The 26490-nt window shown below is 47.9% G+C and overlaps 41 non-coding genes across 41 annotated transcripts; all 41 read right to left on the bottom strand.

The window, feature by feature from the left end:
* Positions 1–383: 383 nt before the first annotated feature.
* On the bottom strand, positions 384–547 carry LOC142714441 (U1 spliceosomal RNA). Its single transcript, XR_012870609.1, has one exon. It is a non-coding gene; the product is annotated as a U1 spliceosomal RNA (small nuclear RNA).
* Positions 548–1022: 475 nt separating this feature from the next.
* LOC142714439 (U1 spliceosomal RNA) lies at positions 1023–1186 on the bottom strand. Its single transcript, XR_012870608.1, has one exon. It is a non-coding gene; the product is annotated as a U1 spliceosomal RNA (small nuclear RNA).
* A 475-nt stretch (positions 1187–1661) lies between these two features.
* Positions 1662–1825, bottom strand: LOC142714438 (U1 spliceosomal RNA). The gene has a single exon (XR_012870607.1). It is a non-coding gene; the product is annotated as a U1 spliceosomal RNA (small nuclear RNA).
* Positions 1826–2300: 475 nt separating this feature from the next.
* On the bottom strand, positions 2301–2464 carry LOC142714437 (U1 spliceosomal RNA). Its single transcript, XR_012870606.1, has one exon. It is a non-coding gene; the product is annotated as a U1 spliceosomal RNA (small nuclear RNA).
* Positions 2465–2939: 475 nt separating this feature from the next.
* LOC142714436 (U1 spliceosomal RNA) lies at positions 2940–3103 on the bottom strand. The gene has a single exon (XR_012870605.1). It is a non-coding gene; the product is annotated as a U1 spliceosomal RNA (small nuclear RNA).
* Positions 3104–3570: 467 nt separating this feature from the next.
* On the bottom strand, positions 3571–3734 carry LOC142714530 (U1 spliceosomal RNA). The gene has a single exon (XR_012870690.1). It is a non-coding gene; the product is annotated as a U1 spliceosomal RNA (small nuclear RNA).
* A 475-nt stretch (positions 3735–4209) lies between these two features.
* On the bottom strand, positions 4210–4373 carry LOC142714435 (U1 spliceosomal RNA). Its single transcript, XR_012870604.1, has one exon. It is a non-coding gene; the product is annotated as a U1 spliceosomal RNA (small nuclear RNA).
* A 475-nt stretch (positions 4374–4848) lies between these two features.
* On the bottom strand, positions 4849–5012 carry LOC142714434 (U1 spliceosomal RNA). The gene has a single exon (XR_012870603.1). It is a non-coding gene; the product is annotated as a U1 spliceosomal RNA (small nuclear RNA).
* Positions 5013–5605: 593 nt separating this feature from the next.
* Positions 5606–5769, bottom strand: LOC142714635 (U1 spliceosomal RNA). The gene has a single exon (XR_012870783.1). It is a non-coding gene; the product is annotated as a U1 spliceosomal RNA (small nuclear RNA).
* A 475-nt stretch (positions 5770–6244) lies between these two features.
* On the bottom strand, positions 6245–6408 carry LOC142714432 (U1 spliceosomal RNA). The gene has a single exon (XR_012870601.1). It is a non-coding gene; the product is annotated as a U1 spliceosomal RNA (small nuclear RNA).
* A 475-nt stretch (positions 6409–6883) lies between these two features.
* Positions 6884–7047, bottom strand: LOC142714431 (U1 spliceosomal RNA). The gene has a single exon (XR_012870600.1). It is a non-coding gene; the product is annotated as a U1 spliceosomal RNA (small nuclear RNA).
* A 475-nt stretch (positions 7048–7522) lies between these two features.
* LOC142714430 (U1 spliceosomal RNA) lies at positions 7523–7686 on the bottom strand. The gene has a single exon (XR_012870599.1). It is a non-coding gene; the product is annotated as a U1 spliceosomal RNA (small nuclear RNA).
* Positions 7687–8161: 475 nt separating this feature from the next.
* LOC142714428 (U1 spliceosomal RNA) lies at positions 8162–8325 on the bottom strand. The gene has a single exon (XR_012870598.1). It is a non-coding gene; the product is annotated as a U1 spliceosomal RNA (small nuclear RNA).
* A 475-nt stretch (positions 8326–8800) lies between these two features.
* On the bottom strand, positions 8801–8964 carry LOC142714427 (U1 spliceosomal RNA). Its single transcript, XR_012870597.1, has one exon. It is a non-coding gene; the product is annotated as a U1 spliceosomal RNA (small nuclear RNA).
* A 475-nt stretch (positions 8965–9439) lies between these two features.
* LOC142714426 (U1 spliceosomal RNA) lies at positions 9440–9603 on the bottom strand. Its single transcript, XR_012870596.1, has one exon. It is a non-coding gene; the product is annotated as a U1 spliceosomal RNA (small nuclear RNA).
* Positions 9604–10078: 475 nt separating this feature from the next.
* On the bottom strand, positions 10079–10242 carry LOC142714425 (U1 spliceosomal RNA). Its single transcript, XR_012870595.1, has one exon. It is a non-coding gene; the product is annotated as a U1 spliceosomal RNA (small nuclear RNA).
* A 475-nt stretch (positions 10243–10717) lies between these two features.
* Positions 10718–10881, bottom strand: LOC142714424 (U1 spliceosomal RNA). The gene has a single exon (XR_012870594.1). It is a non-coding gene; the product is annotated as a U1 spliceosomal RNA (small nuclear RNA).
* Positions 10882–11356: 475 nt separating this feature from the next.
* Positions 11357–11520, bottom strand: LOC142714423 (U1 spliceosomal RNA). Its single transcript, XR_012870593.1, has one exon. It is a non-coding gene; the product is annotated as a U1 spliceosomal RNA (small nuclear RNA).
* Positions 11521–11995: 475 nt separating this feature from the next.
* On the bottom strand, positions 11996–12159 carry LOC142714422 (U1 spliceosomal RNA). Its single transcript, XR_012870592.1, has one exon. It is a non-coding gene; the product is annotated as a U1 spliceosomal RNA (small nuclear RNA).
* Positions 12160–12634: 475 nt separating this feature from the next.
* LOC142714420 (U1 spliceosomal RNA) lies at positions 12635–12798 on the bottom strand. Its single transcript, XR_012870590.1, has one exon. It is a non-coding gene; the product is annotated as a U1 spliceosomal RNA (small nuclear RNA).
* A 475-nt stretch (positions 12799–13273) lies between these two features.
* LOC142714419 (U1 spliceosomal RNA) lies at positions 13274–13437 on the bottom strand. Its single transcript, XR_012870589.1, has one exon. It is a non-coding gene; the product is annotated as a U1 spliceosomal RNA (small nuclear RNA).
* A 467-nt stretch (positions 13438–13904) lies between these two features.
* Positions 13905–14068, bottom strand: LOC142714528 (U1 spliceosomal RNA). The gene has a single exon (XR_012870689.1). It is a non-coding gene; the product is annotated as a U1 spliceosomal RNA (small nuclear RNA).
* Positions 14069–14543: 475 nt separating this feature from the next.
* LOC142714417 (U1 spliceosomal RNA) lies at positions 14544–14707 on the bottom strand. Its single transcript, XR_012870588.1, has one exon. It is a non-coding gene; the product is annotated as a U1 spliceosomal RNA (small nuclear RNA).
* A 475-nt stretch (positions 14708–15182) lies between these two features.
* On the bottom strand, positions 15183–15346 carry LOC142714416 (U1 spliceosomal RNA). Its single transcript, XR_012870587.1, has one exon. It is a non-coding gene; the product is annotated as a U1 spliceosomal RNA (small nuclear RNA).
* Positions 15347–15939: 593 nt separating this feature from the next.
* Positions 15940–16103, bottom strand: LOC142714634 (U1 spliceosomal RNA). Its single transcript, XR_012870782.1, has one exon. It is a non-coding gene; the product is annotated as a U1 spliceosomal RNA (small nuclear RNA).
* A 475-nt stretch (positions 16104–16578) lies between these two features.
* On the bottom strand, positions 16579–16742 carry LOC142714415 (U1 spliceosomal RNA). Its single transcript, XR_012870586.1, has one exon. It is a non-coding gene; the product is annotated as a U1 spliceosomal RNA (small nuclear RNA).
* Positions 16743–17217: 475 nt separating this feature from the next.
* Positions 17218–17381, bottom strand: LOC142714414 (U1 spliceosomal RNA). Its single transcript, XR_012870585.1, has one exon. It is a non-coding gene; the product is annotated as a U1 spliceosomal RNA (small nuclear RNA).
* A 475-nt stretch (positions 17382–17856) lies between these two features.
* LOC142714413 (U1 spliceosomal RNA) lies at positions 17857–18020 on the bottom strand. Its single transcript, XR_012870584.1, has one exon. It is a non-coding gene; the product is annotated as a U1 spliceosomal RNA (small nuclear RNA).
* A 475-nt stretch (positions 18021–18495) lies between these two features.
* Positions 18496–18659, bottom strand: LOC142714412 (U1 spliceosomal RNA). The gene has a single exon (XR_012870583.1). It is a non-coding gene; the product is annotated as a U1 spliceosomal RNA (small nuclear RNA).
* A 475-nt stretch (positions 18660–19134) lies between these two features.
* LOC142714411 (U1 spliceosomal RNA) lies at positions 19135–19298 on the bottom strand. Its single transcript, XR_012870582.1, has one exon. It is a non-coding gene; the product is annotated as a U1 spliceosomal RNA (small nuclear RNA).
* A 475-nt stretch (positions 19299–19773) lies between these two features.
* Positions 19774–19937, bottom strand: LOC142714410 (U1 spliceosomal RNA). The gene has a single exon (XR_012870581.1). It is a non-coding gene; the product is annotated as a U1 spliceosomal RNA (small nuclear RNA).
* A 475-nt stretch (positions 19938–20412) lies between these two features.
* On the bottom strand, positions 20413–20576 carry LOC142714408 (U1 spliceosomal RNA). Its single transcript, XR_012870579.1, has one exon. It is a non-coding gene; the product is annotated as a U1 spliceosomal RNA (small nuclear RNA).
* A 475-nt stretch (positions 20577–21051) lies between these two features.
* LOC142714406 (U1 spliceosomal RNA) lies at positions 21052–21215 on the bottom strand. Its single transcript, XR_012870578.1, has one exon. It is a non-coding gene; the product is annotated as a U1 spliceosomal RNA (small nuclear RNA).
* A 475-nt stretch (positions 21216–21690) lies between these two features.
* LOC142714405 (U1 spliceosomal RNA) lies at positions 21691–21854 on the bottom strand. The gene has a single exon (XR_012870577.1). It is a non-coding gene; the product is annotated as a U1 spliceosomal RNA (small nuclear RNA).
* A 475-nt stretch (positions 21855–22329) lies between these two features.
* Positions 22330–22493, bottom strand: LOC142714404 (U1 spliceosomal RNA). Its single transcript, XR_012870576.1, has one exon. It is a non-coding gene; the product is annotated as a U1 spliceosomal RNA (small nuclear RNA).
* Positions 22494–23086: 593 nt separating this feature from the next.
* Positions 23087–23250, bottom strand: LOC142714568 (U1 spliceosomal RNA). The gene has a single exon (XR_012870726.1). It is a non-coding gene; the product is annotated as a U1 spliceosomal RNA (small nuclear RNA).
* Positions 23251–23729: 479 nt separating this feature from the next.
* LOC142714403 (U1 spliceosomal RNA) lies at positions 23730–23893 on the bottom strand. The gene has a single exon (XR_012870575.1). It is a non-coding gene; the product is annotated as a U1 spliceosomal RNA (small nuclear RNA).
* A 475-nt stretch (positions 23894–24368) lies between these two features.
* LOC142714401 (U1 spliceosomal RNA) lies at positions 24369–24532 on the bottom strand. Its single transcript, XR_012870573.1, has one exon. It is a non-coding gene; the product is annotated as a U1 spliceosomal RNA (small nuclear RNA).
* A 467-nt stretch (positions 24533–24999) lies between these two features.
* LOC142714400 (U1 spliceosomal RNA) lies at positions 25000–25163 on the bottom strand. The gene has a single exon (XR_012870572.1). It is a non-coding gene; the product is annotated as a U1 spliceosomal RNA (small nuclear RNA).
* Positions 25164–25642: 479 nt separating this feature from the next.
* Positions 25643–25806, bottom strand: LOC142714334 (U1 spliceosomal RNA). Its single transcript, XR_012870513.1, has one exon. It is a non-coding gene; the product is annotated as a U1 spliceosomal RNA (small nuclear RNA).
* Positions 25807–26281: 475 nt separating this feature from the next.
* On the bottom strand, positions 26282–26445 carry LOC142714399 (U1 spliceosomal RNA). The gene has a single exon (XR_012870571.1). It is a non-coding gene; the product is annotated as a U1 spliceosomal RNA (small nuclear RNA).
* Between the last annotated feature and the right edge of the window lie 45 nt (positions 26446–26490).

Below are 26490 nucleotides of genomic sequence, written 5' to 3'. Positions count from 1 at the left end.
AAAGATCACCTGTCTGCATCCACCTTTTTGGATTGAAAGCAGCTTTGTTAACAATCAGTGGTCAAATCACAAGCATACAGTATACCGTCAACCAGCCCAATCAATCAATATCTTTGACACAGGCTCAAAGTAGCACAACATAGTACAGCAAAGGCACAGGTCCTACACTTTACGTTACACTCTGCACTAACATTGAGATAAAGCATCACATAGGAAAGCCACAAAACCAAAGGCAGCTGATAAGGGAGAGAGGAGTATCCAATCCTCTTGGCCACCCAGAGGTCAATTGATGGCTGGCTCGCTCGATCGATCGATCTAGCAAGTATCTCTGACTAGTAATAGTCAGCATTGAATAATAAGCACTGTTTTTCACCAGAGTAAATCAGGGGAAAGCGCGAACGCAGTCCCCCACTACCACAAATTATGCAGTCGAGTTTCCCGCATTTGGGGAAATCGCAGGGGTCAGCACACCCGAAGTGCAATGGATGAGCCTCACCCTGGGAGAACCACCTTAGTGATCATGGTATCTCCCCTGCCAGGTAAGTATGAGTTGCATAGCGCCTGCCAGACAGGCTCCCCTCACAAGAGGCCCTACTAAGTCGCTGAGGATTTTTCCTGGTTTTTGGTCCGAAGCAGGCCAAAGATCACCTGTCTGCATCCACCTTTTTGGATTGAAAGCAGCTTTGTTAACAATCAGTGGTCAAATCACAAGCATACAGTATACCGTCAACCAGCCCAATCAATCAATATCTTTGACACAGGCTCAAAGTAGCACAACATAGTACAGCAAAGGCACAGGTCCTACACTTTACGTTACACTCTGCACTAACATTGAGATAAAGCATCACATAGGAAAGCCACAAAACCAAAGGCAGCTGATAAGGGAGAGAGGAGTATCCAATCCTCTTGGCCACCCAGAGGTCAATTGATGGCTGGCTCGCTCGATCGATCGATCTAGCAAGTATCTCTGACTAGTAATAGTCAGCATTGAATAATAAGCACTGTTTTTCACCAGAGTAAATCAGGGGAAAGCGCGAACGCAGTCCCCCACTACCACAAATTATGCAGTCGAGTTTCCCGCATTTGGGGAAATCGCAGGGGTCAGCACACCCGAAGTGCAATGGATGAGCCTCACCCTGGGAGAACCACCTTAGTGATCATGGTATCTCCCCTGCCAGGTAAGTATGAGTTGCATAGCGCCTGCCAGACAGGCTCCCCTCACAAGAGGCCCTACTAAGTCGCTGAGGATTTTTCCTGGTTTTTGGTCCGAAGCAGGCCAAAGATCACCTGTCTGCATCCACCTTTTTGGATTGAAAGCAGCTTTGTTAACAATCAGTGGTCAAATCACAAGCATACAGTATACCGTCAACCAGCCCAATCAATCAATATCTTTGACACAGGCTCAAAGTAGCACAACATAGTACAGCAAAGGCACAGGTCCTACACTTTACGTTACACTCTGCACTAACATTGAGATAAAGCATCACATAGGAAAGCCACAAAACCAAAGGCAGCTGATAAGGGAGAGAGGAGTATCCAATCCTCTTGGCCACCCAGAGGTCAATTGATGGCTGGCTCGCTCGATCGATCGATCTAGCAAGTATCTCTGACTAGTAATAGTCAGCATTGAATAATAAGCACTGTTTTTCACCAGAGTAAATCAGGGGAAAGCGCGAACGCAGTCCCCCACTACCACAAATTATGCAGTCGAGTTTCCCGCATTTGGGGAAATCGCAGGGGTCAGCACACCCGAAGTGCAATGGATGAGCCTCACCCTGGGAGAACCACCTTAGTGATCATGGTATCTCCCCTGCCAGGTAAGTATGAGTTGCATAGCGCCTGCCAGACAGGCTCCCCTCACAAGAGGCCCTACTAAGTCGCTGAGGATTTTTCCTGGTTTTTGGTCCGAAGCAGGCCAAAGATCACCTGTCTGCATCCACCTTTTTGGATTGAAAGCAGCTTTGTTAACAATCAGTGGTCAAATCACAAGCATACAGTATACCGTCAACCAGCCCAATCAATCAATATCTTTGACACAGGCTCAAAGTAGCACAACATAGTACAGCAAAGGCACAGGTCCTACACTTTACGTTACACTCTGCACTAACATTGAGATAAAGCATCACATAGGAAAGCCACAAAACCAAAGGCAGCTGATAAGGGAGAGAGGAGTATCCAATCCTCTTGGCCACCCAGAGGTCAATTGATGGCTGGCTCGCTCGATCGATCGATCTAGCAAGTATCTCTGACTAGTAATAGTCAGCATTGAATAATAAGCACTGTTTTTCACCAGAGTAAATCAGGGGAAAGCGCGAACGCAGTCCCCCACTACCACAAATTATGCAGTCGAGTTTCCCGCATTTGGGGAAATCGCAGGGGTCAGCACACCCGAAGTGCAATGGATGAGCCTCACCCTGGGAGAACCACCTTAGTGATCATGGTATCTCCCCTGCCAGGTAAGTATGAGTTGCATAGCGCCTGCCAGACAGGCTCCCCTCACAAGAGGCCCTACTAAGTCGCTGAGGATTTTTCCTGGTTTTTGGTCCGAAGCAGGCCAAAGATCACCTGTCTGCATCCACCTTTTTGGATTGAAAGCAGCTTTGTTAACAATCAGTGGTCAAATCACAAGCATACAGTATACCGTCAACCAGCCCAATCAATCAATATCTTTGACACAGGCTCAAAGTAGCACAACATAGTACAGCAAAGGCACAGGTCCTACACTTTACGTTACACTCTGCACTAACATTGAGATAAAGCATCACATAGGAAAGCCACAAAACCAAAGGCAGCTGATAAGGGAGAGAGGAGTATCCAATCCTCTTGGCCACCCAGAGGTCAATTGATGGCTGGCTCGCTCGATCGATCGATCTAGCAAGTATCTCTGACTAGTAATAGTCAGCATTGAATAATAAGCACTGTTTTTCACCAGAGTAAATCAGGGGAAAGCGCGAACGCAGTCCCCCACTACCACAAATTATGCAGTCGAGTTTCCCGCATTTGGGGAAATCGCAGGGGTCAGCACACCCGAAGTGCAATGGATGAGCCTCACCCTGGGAGAACCACCTTAGTGATCATGGTATCTCCCCTGCCAGGTAAGTATGAGTTGCATAGCGCCTGCCAGACAGGCTCCCCTCACAAGAGGCCCTACTAAGTCGCTGAGGATTTTTCCTGGTTTTTGGTCCGAAGCAGGCCAAAGATCACCTGTCTGCATCCACCTTTTTGGATTGAAAGCAGCTTTGTTAACAATCAGTGGTCAAATCACAAGCATACAGTATACCGTCAACCAGCCCAATCAATCAATATCTTTGACACAGGCTCAAAGTAGCACAACATAGTACAGCAAAGGCACAGGTCCTACACTTTACGTTACACTCTGCACTAACATTGAGATAAAGCATCACATAGGAAAGCCACAAAACCAAAGGCAGCTGATAAGGGAGAGAGGAGTATCCAATCCTCTTGGCCACCCAGAGGTCAATTGATGGCTGGCTCGCTCGATCTAGCAAGTATCTCTGACTAGTAATAGTCAGCATTGAATAATAAGCACTGTTTTTCACCAGAGTAAATCAGGGGAAAGCGCAAACGCAGTCCCCCACTACCACAAATTATGCAGTCGAGTTTCCCGCATTTGGGGAAATCGCAGGGGTCAGCACACCCGAAGTGCAATGGATGAGCCTCACCCTGGGAGAACCACCTTAATGATCATGGTATCTCCCCTGCCAGGTAAGTATGAGTTGCATAGCGCCTGCCAGACAGGCTCCCCTCACAAGAGGCCCTACTAAGTCGCTGAGGATTTTTCCTGGTTTTTGGTCCGAAGCAGGCCAAAGATCACCTGTCTGCATCCACCTTTTTGGATTGAAAGCAGCTTTGTTAACAATCAGTGGTCAAATCACAAGCATACAGTATACCGTCAACCAGCCCAATCAATCAATATCTTTGACACAGGCTCAAAGTAGCACAACATAGTACAGCAAAGGCACAGGTCCTACACTTTACGTTACACTCTGCACTAACATTGAGATAAAGCATCACATAGGAAAGCCACAAAACCAAAGGCAGCTGATAAGGGAGAGAGGAGTATCCAATCCTCTTGGCCACCCAGAGGTCAATTGATGGCTGGCTCGCTCGATCGATCGATCTAGCAAGTATCTCTGACTAGTAATAGTCAGCATTGAATAATAAGCACTGTTTTTCACCAGAGTAAATCAGGGGAAAGCGCGAACGCAGTCCCCCACTACCACAAATTATGCAGTCGAGTTTCCCGCATTTGGGGAAATCGCAGGGGTCAGCACACCCGAAGTGCAATGGATGAGCCTCACCCTGGGAGAACCACCTTAGTGATCATGGTATCTCCCCTGCCAGGTAAGTATGAGTTGCATAGCGCCTGCCAGACAGGCTCCCCTCACAAGAGGCCCTACTAAGTCGCTGAGGATTTTTCCTGGTTTTTGGTCCGAAGCAGGCCAAAGATCACCTGTCTGCATCCACCTTTTTGGATTGAAAGCAGCTTTGTTAACAATCAGTGGTCAAATCACAAGCATACAGTATACCGTCAACCAGCCCAATCAATCAATATCTTTGACACAGGCTCAAAGTAGCACAACATAGTACAGCAAAGGCACAGGTCCTACACTTTACGTTACACTCTGCACTAACATTGAGATAAAGCATCACATAGGAAAGCCACAAAACCAAAGGCAGCTGATAAGGGAGAGAGGAGTATCCAATCCTCTTGGCCACCCAGAGGTCAATTGATGGCTGGCTCGCTCGATCGATCGATCTAGCAAGTATCTCTGACTAGTAATAGTCAGCATTGATTAATAAGCACTGTTTTTCACCAGAGTAAATCAGGGGAAAGCGCGAACGCAGTCCCCCACTACCACAAATTATGCAGTCGAGTTTCCCGCATTTGGGGAAATCGCAGGGGTCAGCACACCCGAAGTGCAATGGATGAGCCTCACCCTGGGAGAACCACCTTAGTGATCATGGTATCTCCCCTGCCAGGTAAGTATGAGTTGCATAGCGCCTGCCAGACAGGCTCCCCTCACAAGAGGCCCTACTAAGTCGCTGAGGATTTTTCCTGGTTTTTGGTCCGAAGCAGGCCAAAGATCACCTGTCTGGATCCAACTGCGCCAAAAAACGGATGCACCTCATTGTACGGAGCCAGGGGTGTGCAGGCACCCCAAATTCCATAAGACACAGGCTCAAGTCTAAGCACTTCCAAGATGCACAGCAACCAGGGTATTAGCATATGGGGCGGCGGCTTCTGGTCAGAGCATTGCCGTGCCGATGAAGCAGTCCCCACATTTGCATGCCGTCACCTGTGAGACAGAGAGGAAGGATAGGTTAGGTTAGGGAAAGGCTCGCCATGCCCTGACTTCTCGAAGCCCAGCAGAAAAAGAAACTTCACTGATCACACTGTTGTTCATCCACGAGGGGGAGACAAAGGCTGCGTATACAGCTAAATATAAAGAGATAATGTACCACATTTTGGATTGAAAAACAGCTTTGTTGACAATCGGTGGTTAAATCACAAGCATACAAGTACCTCTGACTAGTAACAGTCAGCATTGAATAATAAGCACTGTTTTTCACCAGAGTAAATCAGGGGAAAGCGCGAACGCAGTCCCCCACTACCACAAATTATGCAGTCGAGTTTCCCGCATTTGGGGAAATCGCAGGGGTCAGCACACCCAAAGTGCAATGGATGAGCCTCACCCTGGGAGAACCACCTTAATGATCATGGTATCTCCCCTGCCAGGTAAGTATGAGTTGCATAGCGCCTGCCAGACAGGCTCCCCTCACAAGAGGCCCTACTAAGTCGCTGAGGATTTTTCCTGGTTTTTGGTCCGAAGCAGGCCAAAGATCACCTGTCTGCATCCACCTTTTTGGATTGAAAGCAGCTTTGTTAACAATCAGTGGTCAAATCACAAGCATACAGTATACCGTCAACCAGCCCAATCAATCAATATCTTTGACACAGGCTCAAAGTAGCACAACATAGTACAGCAAAGGCACAGGTCCTACACTTTACGTTACACTCTGCACTAACATTGAGATAAAGCATCACATAGGAAAGCCACAAAACCAAAGGCAGCTGATAAGGGAGAGAGGAGTATCCAATCCTCTTGGCCACCCAGAGGTCAATTGATGGCTGGCTCGCTCGATCGATCGATCTAGCAAGTATCTCTGACTAGTAATAGTCAGCATTGAATAATAAGCACTGTTTTTCACCAGAGTAAATCAGGGGAAAGCGCGAACGCAGTCCCCCACTACCACAAATTATGCAGTCGAGTTTCCCGCATTTGGGGAAATCGCAGGGGTCAGCACACCCGAAGTGCAATGGATGAGCCTCACCCTGGGAGAACCACCTTAGTGATCATGGTATCTCCCCTGCCAGGTAAGTATGAGTTGCATAGCGCCTGCCAGACAGGCTCCCCTCACAAGAGGCCCTACTAAGTCGCTGAGGATTTTTCCTGGTTTTTGGTCCGAAGCAGGCCAAAGATCACCTGTCTGCATCCACCTTTTTGGATTGAAAGCAGCTTTGTTAACAATCAGTGGTCAAATCACAAGCATACAGTATACCGTCAACCAGCCCAATCAATCAATATCTTTGACACAGGCTCAAAGTAGCACAACATAGTACAGCAAAGGCACAGGTCCTACACTTTACGTTACACTCTGCACTAACATTGAGATAAAGCATCACATAGGAAAGCCACAAAACCAAAGGCAGCTGATAAGGGAGAGAGGAGTATCCAATCCTCTTGGCCACCCAGAGGTCAATTGATGGCTGGCTCGCTCGATCGATCGATCTAGCAAGTATCTCTGACTAGTAATAGTCAGCATTGAATAATAAGCACTGTTTTTCACCAGAGTAAATCAGGGGAAAGCGCGAACGCAGTCCCCCACTACCACAAATTATGCAGTCGAGTTTCCCGCATTTGGGGAAATCGCAGGGGTCAGCACACCCGAAGTGCAATGGATGAGCCTCACCCTGGGAGAACCACCTTAGTGATCATGGTATCTCCCCTGCCAGGTAAGTATGAGTTGCATAGCGCCTGCCAGACAGGCTCCCCTCACAAGAGGCCCTACTAAGTCGCTGAGGATTTTTCCTGGTTTTTGGTCCGAAGCAGGCCAAAGATCACCTGTCTGCATCCACCTTTTTGGATTGAAAGCAGCTTTGTTAACAATCAGTGGTCAAATCACAAGCATACAGTATACCGTCAACCAGCCCAATCAATCAATATCTTTGACACAGGCTCAAAGTAGCACAACATAGTACAGCAAAGGCACAGGTCCTACACTTTACGTTACACTCTGCACTAACATTGAGATAAAGCATCACATAGGAAAGCCACAAAACCAAAGGCAGCTGATAAGGGAGAGAGGAGTATCCAATCCTCTTGGCCACCCAGAGGTCAATTGATGGCTGGCTCGCTCGATCGATCGATCTAGCAAGTATCTCTGACTAGTAATAGTCAGCATTGAATAATAAGCACTGTTTTTCACCAGAGTAAATCAGGGGAAAGCGCGAACGCAGTCCCCCACTACCACAAATTATGCAGTCGAGTTTCCCGCATTTGGGGAAATCGCAGGGGTCAGCACACCCGAAGTGCAATGGATGAGCCTCACCCTGGGAGAACCACCTTAGTGATCATGGTATCTCCCCTGCCAGGTAAGTATGAGTTGCATAGCGCCTGCCAGACAGGCTCCCCTCACAAGAGGCCCTACTAAGTCGCTGAGGATTTTTCCTGGTTTTTGGTCCGAAGCAGGCCAAAGATCACCTGTCTGCATCCACCTTTTTGGATTGAAAGCAGCTTTGTTAACAATCAGTGGTCAAATCACAAGCATACAGTATACCGTCAACCAGCCCAATCAATCAATATCTTTGACACAGGCTCAAAGTAGCACAACATAGTACAGCAAAGGCACAGGTCCTACACTTTACGTTACACTCTGCACTAACATTGAGATAAAGCATCACATAGGAAAGCCACAAAACCAAAGGCAGCTGATAAGGGAGAGAGGAGTATCCAATCCTCTTGGCCACCCAGAGGTCAATTGATGGCTGGCTCGCTCGATCGATCGATCTAGCAAGTATCTCTGACTAGTAATAGTCAGCATTGAATAATAAGCACTGTTTTTCACCAGAGTAAATCAGGGGAAAGCGCGAACGCAGTCCCCCACTACCACAAATTATGCAGTCGAGTTTCCCGCATTTGGGGAAATCGCAGGGGTCAGCACACCCGAAGTGCAATGGATGAGCCTCACCCTGGGAGAACCACCTTAGTGATCATGGTATCTCCCCTGCCAGGTAAGTATGAGTTGCATAGCGCCTGCCAGACAGGCTCCCCTCACAAGAGGCCCTACTAAGTCGCTGAGGATTTTTCCTGGTTTTTGGTCCGAAGCAGGCCAAAGATCACCTGTCTGCATCCACCTTTTTGGATTGAAAGCAGCTTTGTTAACAATCAGTGGTCAAATCACAAGCATACAGTATACCGTCAACCAGCCCAATCAATCAATATCTTTGACACAGGCTCAAAGTAGCACAACATAGTACAGCAAAGGCACAGGTCCTACACTTTACGTTACACTCTGCACTAACATTGAGATAAAGCATCACATAGGAAAGCCACAAAACCAAAGGCAGCTGATAAGGGAGAGAGGAGTATCCAATCCTCTTGGCCACCCAGAGGTCAATTGATGGCTGGCTCGCTCGATCGATCGATCTAGCAAGTATCTCTGACTAGTAATAGTCAGCATTGAATAATAAGCACTGTTTTTCACCAGAGTAAATCAGGGGAAAGCGCGAACGCAGTCCCCCACTACCACAAATTATGCAGTCGAGTTTCCCGCATTTGGGGAAATCGCAGGGGTCAGCACACCCGAAGTGCAATGGATGAGCCTCACCCTGGGAGAACCACCTTAGTGATCATGGTATCTCCCCTGCCAGGTAAGTATGAGTTGCATAGCGCCTGCCAGACAGGCTCCCCTCACAAGAGGCCCTACTAAGTCGCTGAGGATTTTTCCTGGTTTTTGGTCCGAAGCAGGCCAAAGATCACCTGTCTGCATCCACCTTTTTGGATTGAAAGCAGCTTTGTTAACAATCAGTGGTCAAATCACAAGCATACAGTATACCGTCAACCAGCCCAATCAATCAATATCTTTGACACAGGCTCAAAGTAGCACAACATAGTACAGCAAAGGCACAGGTCCTACACTTTACGTTACACTCTGCACTAACATTGAGATAAAGCATCACATAGGAAAGCCACAAAACCAAAGGCAGCTGATAAGGGAGAGAGGAGTATCCAATCCTCTTGGCCACCCAGAGGTCAATTGATGGCTGGCTCGCTCGATCGATCGATCTAGCAAGTATCTCTGACTAGTAATAGTCAGCATTGAATAATAAGCACTGTTTTTCACCAGAGTAAATCAGGGGAAAGCGCGAACGCAGTCCCCCACTACCACAAATTATGCAGTCGAGTTTCCCGCATTTGGGGAAATCGCAGGGGTCAGCACACCCGAAGTGCAATGGATGAGCCTCACCCTGGGAGAACCACCTTAGTGATCATGGTATCTCCCCTGCCAGGTAAGTATGAGTTGCATAGCGCCTGCCAGACAGGCTCCCCTCACAAGAGGCCCTACTAAGTCGCTGAGGATTTTTCCTGGTTTTTGGTCCGAAGCAGGCCAAAGATCACCTGTCTGCATCCACCTTTTTGGATTGAAAGCAGCTTTGTTAACAATCAGTGGTCAAATCACAAGCATACAGTATACCGTCAACCAGCCCAATCAATCAATATCTTTGACACAGGCTCAAAGTAGCACAACATAGTACAGCAAAGGCACAGGTCCTACACTTTACGTTACACTCTGCACTAACATTGAGATAAAGCATCACATAGGAAAGCCACAAAACCAAAGGCAGCTGATAAGGGAGAGAGGAGTATCCAATCCTCTTGGCCACCCAGAGGTCAATTGATGGCTGGCTCGCTCGATCGATCGATCTAGCAAGTATCTCTGACTAGTAATAGTCAGCATTGAATAATAAGCACTGTTTTTCACCAGAGTAAATCAGGGGAAAGCGCGAACGCAGTCCCCCACTACCACAAATTATGCAGTCGAGTTTCCCGCATTTGGGGAAATCGCAGGGGTCAGCACACCCGAAGTGCAATGGATGAGCCTCACCCTGGGAGAACCACCTTAGTGATCATGGTATCTCCCCTGCCAGGTAAGTATGAGTTGCATAGCGCCTGCCAGACAGGCTCCCCTCACAAGAGGCCCTACTAAGTCGCTGAGGATTTTTCCTGGTTTTTGGTCCGAAGCAGGCCAAAGATCACCTGTCTGCATCCACCTTTTTGGATTGAAAGCAGCTTTGTTAACAATCAGTGGTCAAATCACAAGCATACAGTATACCGTCAACCAGCCCAATCAATCAATATCTTTGACACAGGCTCAAAGTAGCACAACATAGTACAGCAAAGGCACAGGTCCTACACTTTACGTTACACTCTGCACTAACATTGAGATAAAGCATCACATAGGAAAGCCACAAAACCAAAGGCAGCTGATAAGGGAGAGAGGAGTATCCAATCCTCTTGGCCACCCAGAGGTCAATTGATGGCTGGCTCGCTCGATCGATCGATCTAGCAAGTATCTCTGACTAGTAATAGTCAGCATTGAATAATAAGCACTGTTTTTCACCAGAGTAAATCAGGGGAAAGCGCGAACGCAGTCCCCCACTACCACAAATTATGCAGTCGAGTTTCCCGCATTTGGGGAAATCGCAGGGGTCAGCACACCCGAAGTGCAATGGATGAGCCTCACCCTGGGAGAACCACCTTAGTGATCATGGTATCTCCCCTGCCAGGTAAGTATGAGTTGCATAGCGCCTGCCAGACAGGCTCCCCTCACAAGAGGCCCTACTAAGTCGCTGAGGATTTTTCCTGGTTTTTGGTCCGAAGCAGGCCAAAGATCACCTGTCTGCATCCACCTTTTTGGATTGAAAGCAGCTTTGTTAACAATCAGTGGTCAAATCACAAGCATACAGTATACCGTCAACCAGCCCAATCAATCAATATCTTTGACACAGGCTCAAAGTAGCACAACATAGTACAGCAAAGGCACAGGTCCTACACTTTACGTTACACTCTGCACTAACATTGAGATAAAGCATCACATAGGAAAGCCACAAAACCAAAGGCAGCTGATAAGGGAGAGAGGAGTATCCAATCCTCTTGGCCACCCAGAGGTCAATTGATGGCTGGCTCGCTCGATCGATCGATCTAGCAAGTATCTCTGACTAGTAATAGTCAGCATTGAATAATAAGCACTGTTTTTCACCAGAGTAAATCAGGGGAAAGCGCGAACGCAGTCCCCCACTACCACAAATTATGCAGTCGAGTTTCCCGCATTTGGGGAAATCGCAGGGGTCAGCACACCCGAAGTGCAATGGATGAGCCTCACCCTGGGAGAACCACCTTAGTGATCATGGTATCTCCCCTGCCAGGTAAGTATGAGTTGCATAGCGCCTGCCAGACAGGCTCCCCTCACAAGAGGCCCTACTAAGTCGCTGAGGATTTTTCCTGGTTTTTGGTCCGAAGCAGGCCAAAGATCACCTGTCTGCATCCACCTTTTTGGATTGAAAGCAGCTTTGTTAACAATCAGTGGTCAAATCACAAGCATACAGTATACCGTCAACCAGCCCAATCAATCAATATCTTTGACACAGGCTCAAAGTAGCACAACATAGTACAGCAAAGGCACAGGTCCTACACTTTACGTTACACTCTGCACTAACATTGAGATAAAGCATCACATAGGAAAGCCACAAAACCAAAGGCAGCTGATAAGGGAGAGAGGAGTATCCAATCCTCTTGGCCACCCAGAGGTCAATTGATGGCTGGCTCGCTCGATCGATCGATCTAGCAAGTATCTCTGACTAGTAATAGTCAGCATTGAATAATAAGCACTGTTTTTCACCAGAGTAAATCAGGGGAAAGCGCGAACGCAGTCCCCCACTACCACAAATTATGCAGTCGAGTTTCCCGCATTTGGGGAAATCGCAGGGGTCAGCACACCCGAAGTGCAATGGATGAGCCTCACCCTGGGAGAACCACCTTAGTGATCATGGTATCTCCCCTGCCAGGTAAGTATGAGTTGCATAGCGCCTGCCAGACAGGCTCCCCTCACAAGAGGCCCTACTAAGTCGCTGAGGATTTTTCCTGGTTTTTGGTCCGAAGCAGGCCAAAGATCACCTGTCTGCATCCACCTTTTTGGATTGAAAGCAGCTTTGTTAACAATCAGTGGTCAAATCACAAGCATACAGTATACCGTCAACCAGCCCAATCAATCAATATCTTTGACACAGGCTCAAAGTAGCACAACATAGTACAGCAAAGGCACAGGTCCTACACTTTACGTTACACTCTGCACTAACATTGAGATAAAGCATCACATAGGAAAGCCACAAAACCAAAGGCAGCTGATAAGGGAGAGAGGAGTATCCAATCCTCTTGGCCACCCAGAGGTCAATTGATGGCTGGCTCGCTCGATCGATCGATCTAGCAAGTATCTCTGACTAGTAATAGTCAGCATTGAATAATAAGCACTGTTTTTCACCAGAGTAAATCAGGGGAAAGCGCGAACGCAGTCCCCCACTACCACAAATTATGCAGTCGAGTTTCCCGCATTTGGGGAAATCGCAGGGGTCAGCACACCCGAAGTGCAATGGATGAGCCTCACCCTGGGAGAACCACCTTAGTGATCATGGTATCTCCCCTGCCAGGTAAGTATGAGTTGCATAGCGCCTGCCAGACAGGCTCCCCTCACAAGAGGCCCTACTAAGTCGCTGAGGATTTTTCCTGGTTTTTGGTCCGAAGCAGGCCAAAGATCACCTGTCTGCATCCACCTTTTTGGATTGAAAGCAGCTTTGTTAACAATCAGTGGTCAAATCACAAGCATACAGTATACCGTCAACCAGCCCAATCAATCAATATCTTTGACACAGGCTCAAAGTAGCACAACATAGTACAGCAAAGGCACAGGTCCTACACTTTACGTTACACTCTGCACTAACATTGAGATAAAGCATCACATAGGAAAGCCACAAAACCAAAGGCAGCTGATAAGGGAGAGAGGAGTATCCAATCCTCTTGGCCACCCAGAGGTCAATTGATGGCTGGCTCGCTCGATCGATCGATCTAGCAAGTATCTCTGACTAGTAATAGTCAGCATTGAATAATAAGCACTGTTTTTCACCAGAGTAAATCAGGGGAAAGCGCGAACGCAGTCCCCCACTACCACAAATTATGCAGTCGAGTTTCCCGCATTTGGGGAAATCGCAGGGGTCAGCACACCCGAAGTGCAATGGATGAGCCTCACCCTGGGAGAACCACCTTAGTGATCATGGTATCTCCCCTGCCAGGTAAGTATGAGTTGCATAGCGCCTGCCAGACAGGCTCCCCTCACAAGAGGCCCTACTAAGTCGCTGAGGATTTTTCCTGGTTTTTGGTCCGAAGCAGGCCAAAGATCACCTGTCTGCATCCACCTTTTTGGATTGAAAGCAGCTTTGTTAACAATCAGTGGTCAAATCACAAGCATACAGTATACCGTCAACCAGCCCAATCAATCAATATCTTTGACACAGGCTCAAAGTAGCACAACATAGTACAGCAAAGGCACAGGTCCTACACTTTACGTTACACTCTGCACTAACATTGAGATAAAGCATCACATAGGAAAGCCACAAAACCAAAGGCAGCTGATAAGGGAGAGAGGAGTATCCAATCCTCTTGGCCACCCAGAGGTCAATTGATGGCTGGCTCGCTCGATCTAGCAAGTATCTCTGACTAGTAATAGTCAGCATTGAATAATAAGCACTGTTTTTCACCAGAGTAAATCAGGGGAAAGCGCAAACGCAGTCCCCCACTACCACAAATTATGCAGTCGAGTTTCCCGCATTTGGGGAAATCGCAGGGGTCAGCACACCCGAAGTGCAATGGATGAGCCTCACCCTGGGAGAACCACCTTAATGATCATGGTATCTCCCCTGCCAGGTAAGTATGAGTTGCATAGCGCCTGCCAGACAGGCTCCCCTCACAAGAGGCCCTACTAAGTCGCTGAGGATTTTTCCTGGTTTTTGGTCCGAAGCAGGCCAAAGATCACCTGTCTGCATCCACCTTTTTGGATTGAAAGCAGCTTTGTTAACAATCAGTGGTCAAATCACAAGCATACAGTATACCGTCAACCAGCCCAATCAATCAATATCTTTGACACAGGCTCAAAGTAGCACAACATAGTACAGCAAAGGCACAGGTCCTACACTTTACGTTACACTCTGCACTAACATTGAGATAAAGCATCACATAGGAAAGCCACAAAACCAAAGGCAGCTGATAAGGGAGAGAGGAGTATCCAATCCTCTTGGCCACCCAGAGGTCAATTGATGGCTGGCTCGCTCGATCGATCGATCTAGCAAGTATCTCTGACTAGTAATAGTCAGCATTGAATAATAAGCACTGTTTTTCACCAGAGTAAATCAGGGGAAAGCGCGAACGCAGTCCCCCACTACCACAAATTATGCAGTCGAGTTTCCCGCATTTGGGGAAATCGCAGGGGTCAGCACACCCGAAGTGCAATGGATGAGCCTCACCCTGGGAGAACCACCTTAGTGATCATGGTATCTCCCCTGCCAGGTAAGTATGAGTTGCATAGCGCCTGCCAGACAGGCTCCCCTCACAAGAGGCCCTACTAAGTCGCTGAGGATTTTTCCTGGTTTTTGGTCCGAAGCAGGCCAAAGATCACCTGTCTGCATCCACCTTTTTGGATTGAAAGCAGCTTTGTTAACAATCAGTGGTCAAATCACAAGCATACAGTATACCGTCAACCAGCCCAATCAATCAATATCTTTGACACAGGCTCAAAGTAGCACAACATAGTACAGCAAAGGCACAGGTCCTACACTTTACGTTACACTCTGCACTAACATTGAGATAAAGCATCACATAGGAAAGCCACAAAACCAAAGGCAGCTGATAAGGGAGAGAGGAGTATCCAATCCTCTTGGCCACCCAGAGGTCAATTGATGGCTGGCTCGCTCGATCGATCGATCTAGCAAGTATCTCTGACTAGTAATAGTCAGCATTGATTAATAAGCACTGTTTTTCACCAGAGTAAATCAGGGGAAAGCGCGAACGCAGTCCCCCACTACCACAAATTATGCAGTCGAGTTTCCCGCATTTGGGGAAATCGCAGGGGTCAGCACACCCGAAGTGCAATGGATGAGCCTCACCCTGGGAGAACCACCTTAGTGATCATGGTATCTCCCCTGCCAGGTAAGTATGAGTTGCATAGCGCCTGCCAGACAGGCTCCCCTCACAAGAGGCCCTACTAAGTCGCTGAGGATTTTTCCTGGTTTTTGGTCCGAAGCAGGCCAAAGATCACCTGTCTGGATCCAACTGCGCCAAAAAACGGATGCACCTCATTGTACGGAGCCAGGGGTGTGCAGGCACCCCAAATTCCATAAGACACAGGCTCAAGTCTAAGCACTTCCAAGATGCACAGCAACCAGGGTATTAGCATATGGGGCGGCGGCTTCTGGTCAGAGCATTGCCGTGCCGATGAAGCAGTCCCCACATTTGCATGCCGTCACCTGTGAGACAGAGAGGAAGGATAGGTTAGGTTAGGGAAAGGCTCGCCATGCCCTGACTTCTCGAAGCCCAGCAGAAAAAGAAACTTCACTGATCACACTGTTGTTCATCCACGAGGGGGAGACAAAGGCTGCGTATACAGCTAAATATAAAGAGATAATGTACCACATTTTGGATTGAAAAACAGCTTTGTTGACAATCGGTGGTTAAATCACAAGCATACAAGTACCTCTGACTAGTAACAGTCAGCATTGAATAATAAGCACTGTTTTTCACCAGAGTAAATCAGGGGAAAGCGCGAACGCAGTCCCCCACTACCACAAATTATGCAGTCGAGTTTCCCGCATTTGGGGAAATCGCAGGGGTCAGCACACCCAAAGTGCAATGGATGAGCCTCACCCTGGGAGAACCACCTTAATGATCATGGTATCTCCCCTGCCAGGTAAGTATGAGTTGCATAGCGCCTGCCAGACAGGCTCCCCTCACAAGAGGCCCTACTAAGTCGCTGAGGATTTTTCCTGGTTTTTGGTCCGAAGCAGGCCAAAGATCACCTGTCTGCATCCACCTTTTTGGATTGAAAGCAGCTTTGTTAACAATCAGTGGTCAAATCACAAGCATACAGTATACCGTCAACCAGCCCAATCAATCAATATCTTTGACACAGGCTCAAAGTAGCACAACATAGTACAGCAAAGGCACAGGTCCTACACTTTACGTTACACTCTGCACTAACATTGAGATAAAGCATCACATAGGAAAGCCACAAAACCAAAGGCAGCTGATAAGGGAGAGAGGAGTATCCAATCCTCTTGGCCACCCAGAGGTCAATTGATGGCTGGCTCGCTCGATCGATCGATCTAGCAAGTATCTCTGACTAGTAATAGTCAGCATTGAATAATAAGCACTGTTTTTCACCAGAGTAAATCAGGGGAAAGCGCGAACGCAGTCCCCCACTACCACAAATTATGCAGTCGAGTTTCCCGCATTTGGGGAAATCGCAGGGGTCAGCACACCCGAAGTGCAATGGATGAGCCTCACCCTGGGAGAACCACCTTAGTGATCATGGTATCTCCCCTGCCAGGTAAGTATGAGTTGCATAGCGCCTGCCAGACAGGCTCCCCTCACAAGAGGCCCTACTAAGTCGCTGAGGATTTTTCCTGGTTTTTGGTCCGAAGCAGGCCAAAGATCACCTGTCTGCATCCACCTTTTTGGATTGAAAGCAGCTTTGTTAACAATCAGTGGTCAAATCACAAGCATACAGTATACCGTCAACCAGCCCAATCAATCAATATCTTTGACACAGGCTCAAAGTAGCACAACATAGTACAGCAAAGGCACAGGTCCTACACTTTACGTTACACTCTGCACTAACATTGAGATAAAGCATCACATAGGAAAGCCACAAAACCAAAGGCAGCTGATAAGGGAGAGAGGAGTATCCAATCCTCTTGGCCACCCAGAGGTCAATTGATGGCTGGCTCGCTCGATCGATCGATCTAGCAAGTATCTCTGACTAGTAATAGTCAGCATTGAATAATAAGCACTGTTTTTCACCAGAGTAAATCAGGGGAAAGCGCGAACGCAGTCCCCCACTACCACAAATTATGCAGTCGAGTTTCCCGCATTTGGGGAAATCGCAGGGGTCAGCACACCCGAAGTGCAATGGATGAGCCTCACCCTGGGAGAACCACCTTAGTGATCATGGTATCTCCCCTGCCAGGTAAGTATGAGTTGCATAGCGCCTGCCAGACAGGCTCCCCTCACAAGAGGCCCTACTAAGTCGCTGAGGATTTTTCCTGGTTTTTGGTCCGAAGCAGGCCAAAGATCACCTGTCTGCATCCACCTTTTTGGATTGAAAGCAGCTTTGTTAACAATCAGTGGTCAAATCACAAGCATACAGTATACCGTCAACCAGCCCAATCAATCAATATCTTTGACACAGGCTCAAAGTAGCACAACATAGTACAGCAAAGGCACAGGTCCTACACTTTACGTTACACTCTGCACTAACATTGAGATAAAGCATCACATAGGAAAGCCACAAAACCAAAGGCAGCTGATAAGGGAGAGAGGAGTATCCAATCCTCTTGGCCACCCAGAGGTCAATTGATGGCTGGCTCGCTCGATCGATCGATCTAGCAAGTATCTCTGACTAGTAATAGTCAGCATTGAATAATAAGCACTGTTTTTCACCAGAGTAAATCAGGGGAAAGCGCGAACGCAGTCCCCCACTACCACAAATTATGCAGTCGAGTTTCCCGCATTTGGGGAAATCGCAGGGGTCAGCACACCCGAAGTGCAATGGATGAGCCTCACCCTGGGAGAACCACCTTAGTGATCATGGTATCTCCCCTGCCAGGTAAGTATGAGTTGCATAGCGCCTGCCAGACAGGCTCCCCTCACAAGAGGCCCTACTAAGTCGCTGAGGATTTTTCCTGGTTTTTGGTCCGAAGCAGGCCAAAGATCACCTGTCTGCATCCACCTTTTTGGATTGAAAGCAGCTTTGTTAACAATCAGTGGTCAAATCACAAGCATACAGTATACCGTCAACCAGCCCAATCAATCAATATCTTTGACACAGGCTCAAAGTAGCACAACATAGTACAGCAAAGGCACAGGTCCTACACTTTACGTTACACTCTGCACTAACATTGAGATAAAGCATCACATAGGAAAGCCACAAAACCAAAGGCAGCTGATAAGGGAGAGAGGAGTATCCAATCCTCTTGGCCACCCAGAGGTCAATTGATGGCTGGCTCGCTCGATCGATCGATCTAGCAAGTATCTCTGACTAGTAATAGTCAGCATTGAATAATAAGCACTGTTTTTCACCAGAGTAAATCAGGGGAAAGCGCGAACGCAGTCCCCCACTACCACAAATTATGCAGTCGAGTTTCCCGCATTTGGGGAAATCGCAGGGGTCAGCACACCCGAAGTGCAATGGATGAGCCTCACCCTGGGAGAACCACCTTAGTGATCATGGTATCTCCCCTGCCAGGTAAGTATGAGTTGCATAGCGCCTGCCAGACAGGCTCCCCTCACAAGAGGCCCTACTAAGTCGCTGAGGATTTTTCCTGGTTTTTGGTCCGAAGCAGGCCAAAGATCACCTGTCTGCATCCACCTTTTTGGATTGAAAGCAGCTTTGTTAACAATCAGTGGTCAAATCACAAGCATACAGTATACCGTCAACCAGCCCAATCAATCAATATCTTTGACACAGGCTCAAAGTAGCACAACATAGTACAGCAAAGGCACAGGTCCTACACTTTACGTTACACTCTGCACTAACATTGAGATAAAGCATCACATAGGAAAGCCACAAAACCAAAGGCAGCTGATAAGGGAGAGAGGAGTATCCAATCCTCTTGGCCACCCAGAGGTCAATTGATGGCTGGCTCGCTCGATCGATCGATCTAGCAAGTATCTCTGACTAGTAATAGTCAGCATTGAATAATAAGCACTGTTTTTCACCAGAGTAAATCAGGGGAAAGCGCGAACGCAGTCCCCCACTACCACAAATTATGCAGTCGAGTTTCCCGCATTTGGGGAAATCGCAGGGGTCAGCACACCCGAAGTGCAATGGATGAGCCTCACCCTGGGAGAACCACCTTAGTGATCATGGTATCTCCCCTGCCAGGTAAGTATGAGTTGCATAGCGCCTGCCAGACAGGCTCCCCTCACAAGAGGCCCTACTAAGTCGCTGAGGATTTTTCCTGGTTTTTGGTCCGAAGCAGGCCAAAGATCACCTGTCTGCATCCACCTTTTTGGATTGAAAGCAGCTTTGTTAACAATCAGTGGTCAAATCACAAGCATACAGTATACCGTCAACCAGCCCAATCAATCAATATCTTTGACACAGGCTCAAAGTAGCACAACATAGTACAGCAAAGGCACAGGTCCTACACTTTACGTTACACTCTGCACTAACATTGAGATAAAGCATCACATAGGAAAGCCACAAAACCAAAGGCAGCTGATAAGGGAGAGAGGAGTATCCAATCCTCTTGGCCACCCAGAGGTCAATTGATGGCTGGCTCGCTCGATCGATCGATCTAGCAAGTATCTCTGACTAGTAATAGTCAGCATTGAATAATAAGCACTGTTTTTCACCAGAGTAAATCAGGGGAAAGCGCGAACGCAGTCCCCCACTACCACAAATTATGCAGTCGAGTTTCCCGCATTTGGGGAAATCGCAGGGGTCAGCACACCCGAAGTGCAATGGATGAGCCTCACCCTGGGAGAACCACCTTAGTGATCATGGTATCTCCCCTGCCAGGTAAGTATGAGTTGCATAGCGCCTGCCAGACAGGCTCCCCTCACAAGAGGCCCTACTAAGTCGCTGAGGATTTTTCCTGGTTTTTGGTCCGAAGCAGGCCAAAGATCACCTGTCTGCATCCACCTTTTTGGATTGAAAGCAGCTTTGTTAACAATCAGTGGTCAAATCACAAGCATACAGTATACCGTCAACCAGCCCAATCAATCAATATCTTTGACACAGGCTCAAAGTAGCACAACATAGTACAGCAAAGGCACAGGTCCTACACTTTACGTTACACTCTGCACTAACATTGAGATAAAGCATCACATAGGAAAGCCACAAAACCAAAGGCAGCTGATAAGGGAGAGAGGAGTATCCAATCCTCTTGGCCACCCAGAGGTCAATTGATGGCTGGCTCGCTCGATCGATCGATCTAGCAAGTATCTCTGACTAGTAATAGTCAGCATTGAATAATAAGCACTGTTTTTCACCAGAGTAAATCAGGGGAAAGCGCGAACGCAGTCCCCCACTACCACAAATTATGCAGTCGAGTTTCCCGCATTTGGGGAAATCGCAGGGGTCAGCACACCCGAAGTGCAATGGATGAGCCTCACCCTGGGAGAACCACCTTAGTGATCATGGTATCTCCCCTGCCAGGTAAGTATGAGTTGCATAGCGCCTGCCAGACAGGCTCCCCTCACAAGAGGCCCTACTAAGTCGCTGAGGATTTTTCCTGGTTTTTGGTCCGAAGCAGGCCAAAGATCACCTGTCTGCATCCACCTTTTTGGATTGAAAGCAGCTTTGTTAACAATCAGTGGTCAAATCACAAGCATACAGTATACCGTCAACCAGCCCAATCAATCAATATCTTTGACACAGGCTCAAAGTAGCACAACATAGTACAGCAAAGGCACAGGTCCTACACTTTACGTTACACTCTGCACTAACATTGAGATAAAGCATCACATAGGAAAGCCACAAAACCAAAGGCAGCTGATAAGGGAGAGAGGAGTATCCAATCCTCTTGGCCACCCAGAGGTCAATTGATGGCTGGCTCGCTCGATCGATCGATCTAGCAAGTATCTCTGACTAGTAATAGTCAGCATTGAATAATAAGCACTGTTTTTCACCAGAGTAAATCAGGGGAAAGCGCGAACGCAGTCCCCCACTACCACAAATTATGCAGTCGAGTTTCCCGCATTTGGGGAAATCGCAGGGGTCAGCACACCCGAAGTGCAATGGATGAGCCTCACCCTGGGAGAACCACCTTAGTGATCATGGTATCTCCCCTGCCAGGTAAGTATGAGTTGCATAGCGCCTGCCAGACAGGCTCCCCTCACAAGAGGCCCTACTAAGTCGCTGAGGATTTTTCCTGGTTTTTGGTCCGAAGCAGGCCAAAGATCACCTGTCTGCATCCACCTTTTTGGATTGAAAGCAGCTTTGTTAACAATCAGTGGTCAAATCACAAGCATACAGTATACCGTCAACCAGCCCAATCAATCAATATCTTTGACACAGGCTCAAAGTAGCACAACATAGTACAGCAAAGGCACAGGTCCTACACTTTACGTTACACTCTGCACTAACATTGAGATAAAGCATCACATAGGAAAGCCACAAAACCAAAGGCAGCTGATAAGGGAGAGAGGAGTATCCAATCCTCTTGGCCACCCAGAGGTCAATTGATGGCTGGCTCGCTCGATCGATCGATCTAGCAAGTATCTCTGACTAGTAATAGTCAGCATTGAATAATAAGCACTGTTTTTCACCAGAGTAAATCAGGGGAAAGCGCGAACGCAGTCCCCCACTACCACAAATTATGCAGTCGAGTTTCCCGCATTTGGGGAAATCGCAGGGGTCAGCACACCCGAAGTGCAATGGATGAGCCTCACCCTGGGAGAACCACCTTAGTGATCATGGTATCTCCCCTGCCAGGTAAGTATGAGTTGCATAGCGCCTGCCAGACAGGCTCCCCTCACAAGAGGCCCTACTAAGTCGCTGAGGATTTTTCCTGGTTTTTGGTCCGAAGCAGGCCAAAGATCACCTGTCTGCATCCACCTTTTTGGATTGAAAGCAGCTTTGTTAACAATCAGTGGTCAAATCACAAGCATACAGTATACCGTCAACCAGCCCAATCAATCAATATCTTTGACACAGGCTCAAAGTAGCACAACATAGTACAGCAAAGGCACAGGTCCTACACTTTACGTTACACTCTGCACTAACATTGAGATAAAGCATCACATAGGAAAGCCACAAAACCAAAGGCAGCTGATAAGGGAGAGAGGAGTATCCAATCCTCTTGGCCACCCAGAGGTCAATTGATGGCTGGCTCGCTCGATCGATCGATCTAGCAAGTATCTCTGACTAGTAATAGTCAGCATTGATTAATAAGCACTGTTTTTCACCAGAGTAAATCAGGGGAAAGCGCGAACGCAGTCCCCCACTACCACAAATTATGCAGTCGAGTTTCCCGCATTTGGGGAAATCGCAGGGGTCAGCACACCCGAAGTGCAATGGATGAGCCTCACCCTGGGAGAACCACCTTAGTGATCATGGTATCTCCCCTGCCAGGTAAGTATGAGTTGCATAGCGCCTGCCAGACAGGCTCCCCTCACAAGAGGCCCTACTAAGTCGCTGAGGATTTTTCCTGGTTTTTGGTCCGAAGCAGGCCAAAGATCACCTGTCTGGATCCAACTGCGCCAAAAAACGGATGCACCTCATTGTACGGAGCCAGGGGTGTGCAGGCACCCCAAATTCCATAAGACACAGGCTCAAGTCTAAGCACTTCCAAGATGCACAGCAACCAGGGTATTAGCATATGGGGCGGCGGCTTCTGGTCAGAGCATTGCCGTGCCGATGAAGCAGTCCCCACATTTGCATGCCGTCACCTGTGAGACAGAGAGGAAGGATAGGTTAGGTTAGGGAAAGGCTCGCCATGCCCTGACTTCTCGAAGCCCAGCAGAAAAAGAAACTTCACTGATCACACTGTTGTTCATCCACGAGGGGGAGACAAAGGCTGCGTATACAGCTAAATATAAAGAGATAATGTACCACATTTTGGATTGAAAAACAGCTTTGTTGACAATCGGTGGTTAAATCACAAGCATACAAGTACCTCTGACTAGTAACAGTCAGCATTGAATAATAAGCACTGTTTTTCACCAGAGTAAATCAGGGGAAAGCGCGAACGCAGTCCCCCACTACCACAAATTATGCAGTCGAGTTTCCCGCATTTGGGGAAATCGCAGGGGTCAGCACACCCGAAGTGCAATGGATGAGCCTCACCCTGGGAGAACCACCTTAATGATCATGGTATCTCCCCTGCCAGGTAAGTATGAGTTGCATAGCGCCTGCCAGACAGGCTCCCCTCACAAGAGGCCCTACTAAGTCGCTGAGGATTTTTCCTGGTTTTTGGTCCGAAGCAGGCCAAAGATCACCTGTCTGCATCCACCTTTTTGGATTGAAAGCAGCTTTGTTAACAATCAGTGGTCAAATCACAAGCATACAGTATACCGTCAACCAGCCCAATCAATCAATATCTTTGACACAGGCTCAAAGTAGCACAACATAGTACAGCAAAGGCACAGGTCCTACACTTTACGTTACACTCTGCACTAACATTGAGATAAAGCATCACATAGGAAAGCCACAAAACCAAAGGCAGCTGATAAGGGAGAGAGGAGTATCCAATCCTCTTGGCCACCCAGAGGTCAATTGATGGCTGGCTCGCTCGATCGATCGATCGATCTAGCAAGTATCTCTGACTAGTAATAGTCAGCATTGAATAATAAGCACTGTTTTTCACCAGAGTAAATCAGGGGAAAGCGCGAACGCAGTCCCCCACTACCACAAATTATGCAGTCGAGTTTCCCGCATTTGGGGAAATCGCAGGGGTCAGCACACCCGAAGTGCAATGGATGAGCCTCACCCTGGGAGAACCACCTTAGTGATCATGGTATCTCCCCTGCCAGGTAAGTATGAGTTGCATAGCGCCTGCCAGACAGGCTCCCCTCACAAGAGGCCCTACTAAGTCGCTGAGGATTTTTCCTGGTTTTTGGTCCGAAGCAGGCCAAAGATCACCTGTCTGCATCCACCTTTTTGGATTGAAAGCAGCTTTGTTAACAATCAGTGGTCAAATCACAAGCATACAGTATACCGTCAACCAGCCCAATCAATCAATATCTTTGACACAGGCTCAAAGTAGCACAACATAGTACAGCAAAGGCACAGGTCCTACACTTTACGTTACACTCTGCACTAACATTGAGATAAAGCATCACATAGGAAAGCCACAAAACCAAAGGCAGCTGATAAGGGAGAGAGGAGTATCCAATCCTCTTGGCCACCCAGAGGTCAATTGATGGCTGGCTCGCTCGATCGATCGATCTAGCAAGTATCTCTGACTAGTAATAGTCAGCATTGAATAATAAGCACTGTTTTTCACCAGAGTAAATCAGGGGAAAGCGCGAACGCAGTCCCCCACTACCACAAATTATGCAGTCGAGTTTCCCGCATTTGGGGAAATCGCAGGGGTCAGCACACCCGAAGTGCAATGGATGAGCCTCACCCTGGGAGAACCACCTTAGTGATCATGGTATCTCCCCTGCCAGGTAAGTATGAGTTGCATAGCGCCTGCCAGACAGGCTCCCCTCACAAGAGGCCCTACTAAGTCGCTGAGGATTTTTCCTGGTTTTTGGTCCGAAGCAGGCCAAAGATCACCTGTCTGCATCCACCTTTTTGGATTGAAAGCAGCTTTGTTAACAATCAGTGGTCAAATCACAAGCATACAGTATACCGTCAACCAGCCCAATCAATCAATATCTTTGACACAGGCTCAAAGTAGCACAACATAGTACAGCAAAGGCACAGGTCCTACACTTTACGTTACACTCTGCACTAACATTGAGATAAAGCATCACATAGGAAAGCCACAAAACCAAAGGCAGCTGATAAGGGAGAGAGGAGTATCCAATCCTCTTGGCCACCCAGAGGTCAATTGATGGCTGGCTCGCTCGATCTAGCAAGTATCTCTGACTAGTAATAGTCAGCATTGAATAATAAGCACTGTTTTTCACCAGAGTAAATCAGGGGAAAGCGCGAACGCAGTCCCCCACTACCACAAATTATGCAGTCGAGTTTCCCGCATTTGGGGAAATCGCAGGGGTCAGCACACCCGAAGTGCAATGGATGAGCCTCACCCTGGGAGAACCACCTTAGTGATCATGGTATCTCCCCTGCCAGGTAAGTATGAGTTGCATAGCGCCTGCCAGACAGGCTCCCCTCACAAGAGGCCCTACTAAGTCGCTGAGGATTTTTCCTGGTTTTTGGTCTGAAGCAGGCCAAAGATCACCTGTCTGCATCCACCTTTTTGGATTGAAAGCAGCTTTGTTAACAATCAGTGGTCAAATCACAAGCATACAGTATACCGTCAACCAGCCCAATCAATCAATATCTTTGACACAGGCTCAAAGTAGCACAACATAGTACAGCAAAGGCACAGGTCCTACACTTTACGTTACACTCTGCACTAACATTGAGATAAAGCATCACATAGGAAAGCCACAAAACCAAAGGCAGCTGATAAGGGAGAGAGGAGTATCCAATCCTCTTGGCCACCCAGAGGTCAATTGATGGCTGGCTCGCTCGATCGATCGATCGATCTAGCAAGTATCTCTGACTAGTAATAGTCAGCATTGAATAATAAGCACTGTTTTTCACCAGAGTAAATCAGGGGAAAGCGCGAACGCAGTCCCCCACTACCACAAATTATGCAGTCGAGTTTCCCACATTTGGGGAAATCGCAGGGGTCAGCACACCCGAAGTGCAATGGATGAGCCTCACCCTGGGAGAACCACCTTAGTGATCATGGTATCTCCCCTGCCAGGTAAGTATGAGTTGCATAGCGCCTGCCAGACAGGCTCCCCTCACAAGAGGCCCTACTAAGTCGCTGAGGATTTTTCCTGGTTTTTGGTCCGAAGCAGGCCAAAGATCACCTGTCTGCATCCACCTTTTTGGATTGAAAGCAGCTTTGTTAACAATCAGTGGTCAAATCACAAGCATACAGTATACCGTCAACCAGCCCAATCAATCAATATCTTTGACACAGGCTCAAAGTAGCACAACATAGTACAGCAAAGGCACAGGTCCTACACTTTACGTTACACTCTGCACTAACATTGAGATAAAGCATCACATAGGAAAGCCACAAAACCAAAGGCAGCTGATAAGGGAGAGAGGAGTATCCAATCCTCTTGGCCACCCAGAGGTCAATTGATGGCTGGCTCGCTCGATCGATCGATCTAGCAAGTATCTCTGACTAGTAATAGTCAGCATTGATTAATAAGCACTGTTTTTCACCAGAGTAAATCAGGGGAAAGCGCGAACGCAGTCCCCCACTACCACAAATTATGCAGTCGAGTTTCCCGCATTTGGGGAAATCGCAGGGGTCAGCACACCCGAAGTGCAATGGATGAGCCTCACCCTGGGAGAACCACCTTAGTGATCATGGTATCTCCCCTGCCAGGTAAGTATGAGTTGCATAGCGCCTGCCAGACAGGCTCCCCTCACAAGAGGCCC

This window comes from Rhinoderma darwinii, unplaced genomic scaffold (assembly GCF_050947455.1).
Source record: "Rhinoderma darwinii isolate aRhiDar2 unplaced genomic scaffold, aRhiDar2.hap1 Scaffold_442, whole genome shotgun sequence".
NCBI classification, from domain to species: Eukaryota; Metazoa; Chordata; class Amphibia; order Anura; family Rhinodermatidae; genus Rhinoderma; species Rhinoderma darwinii.
This window is presented reverse-complemented; position numbering and strand designations above follow the sequence as displayed.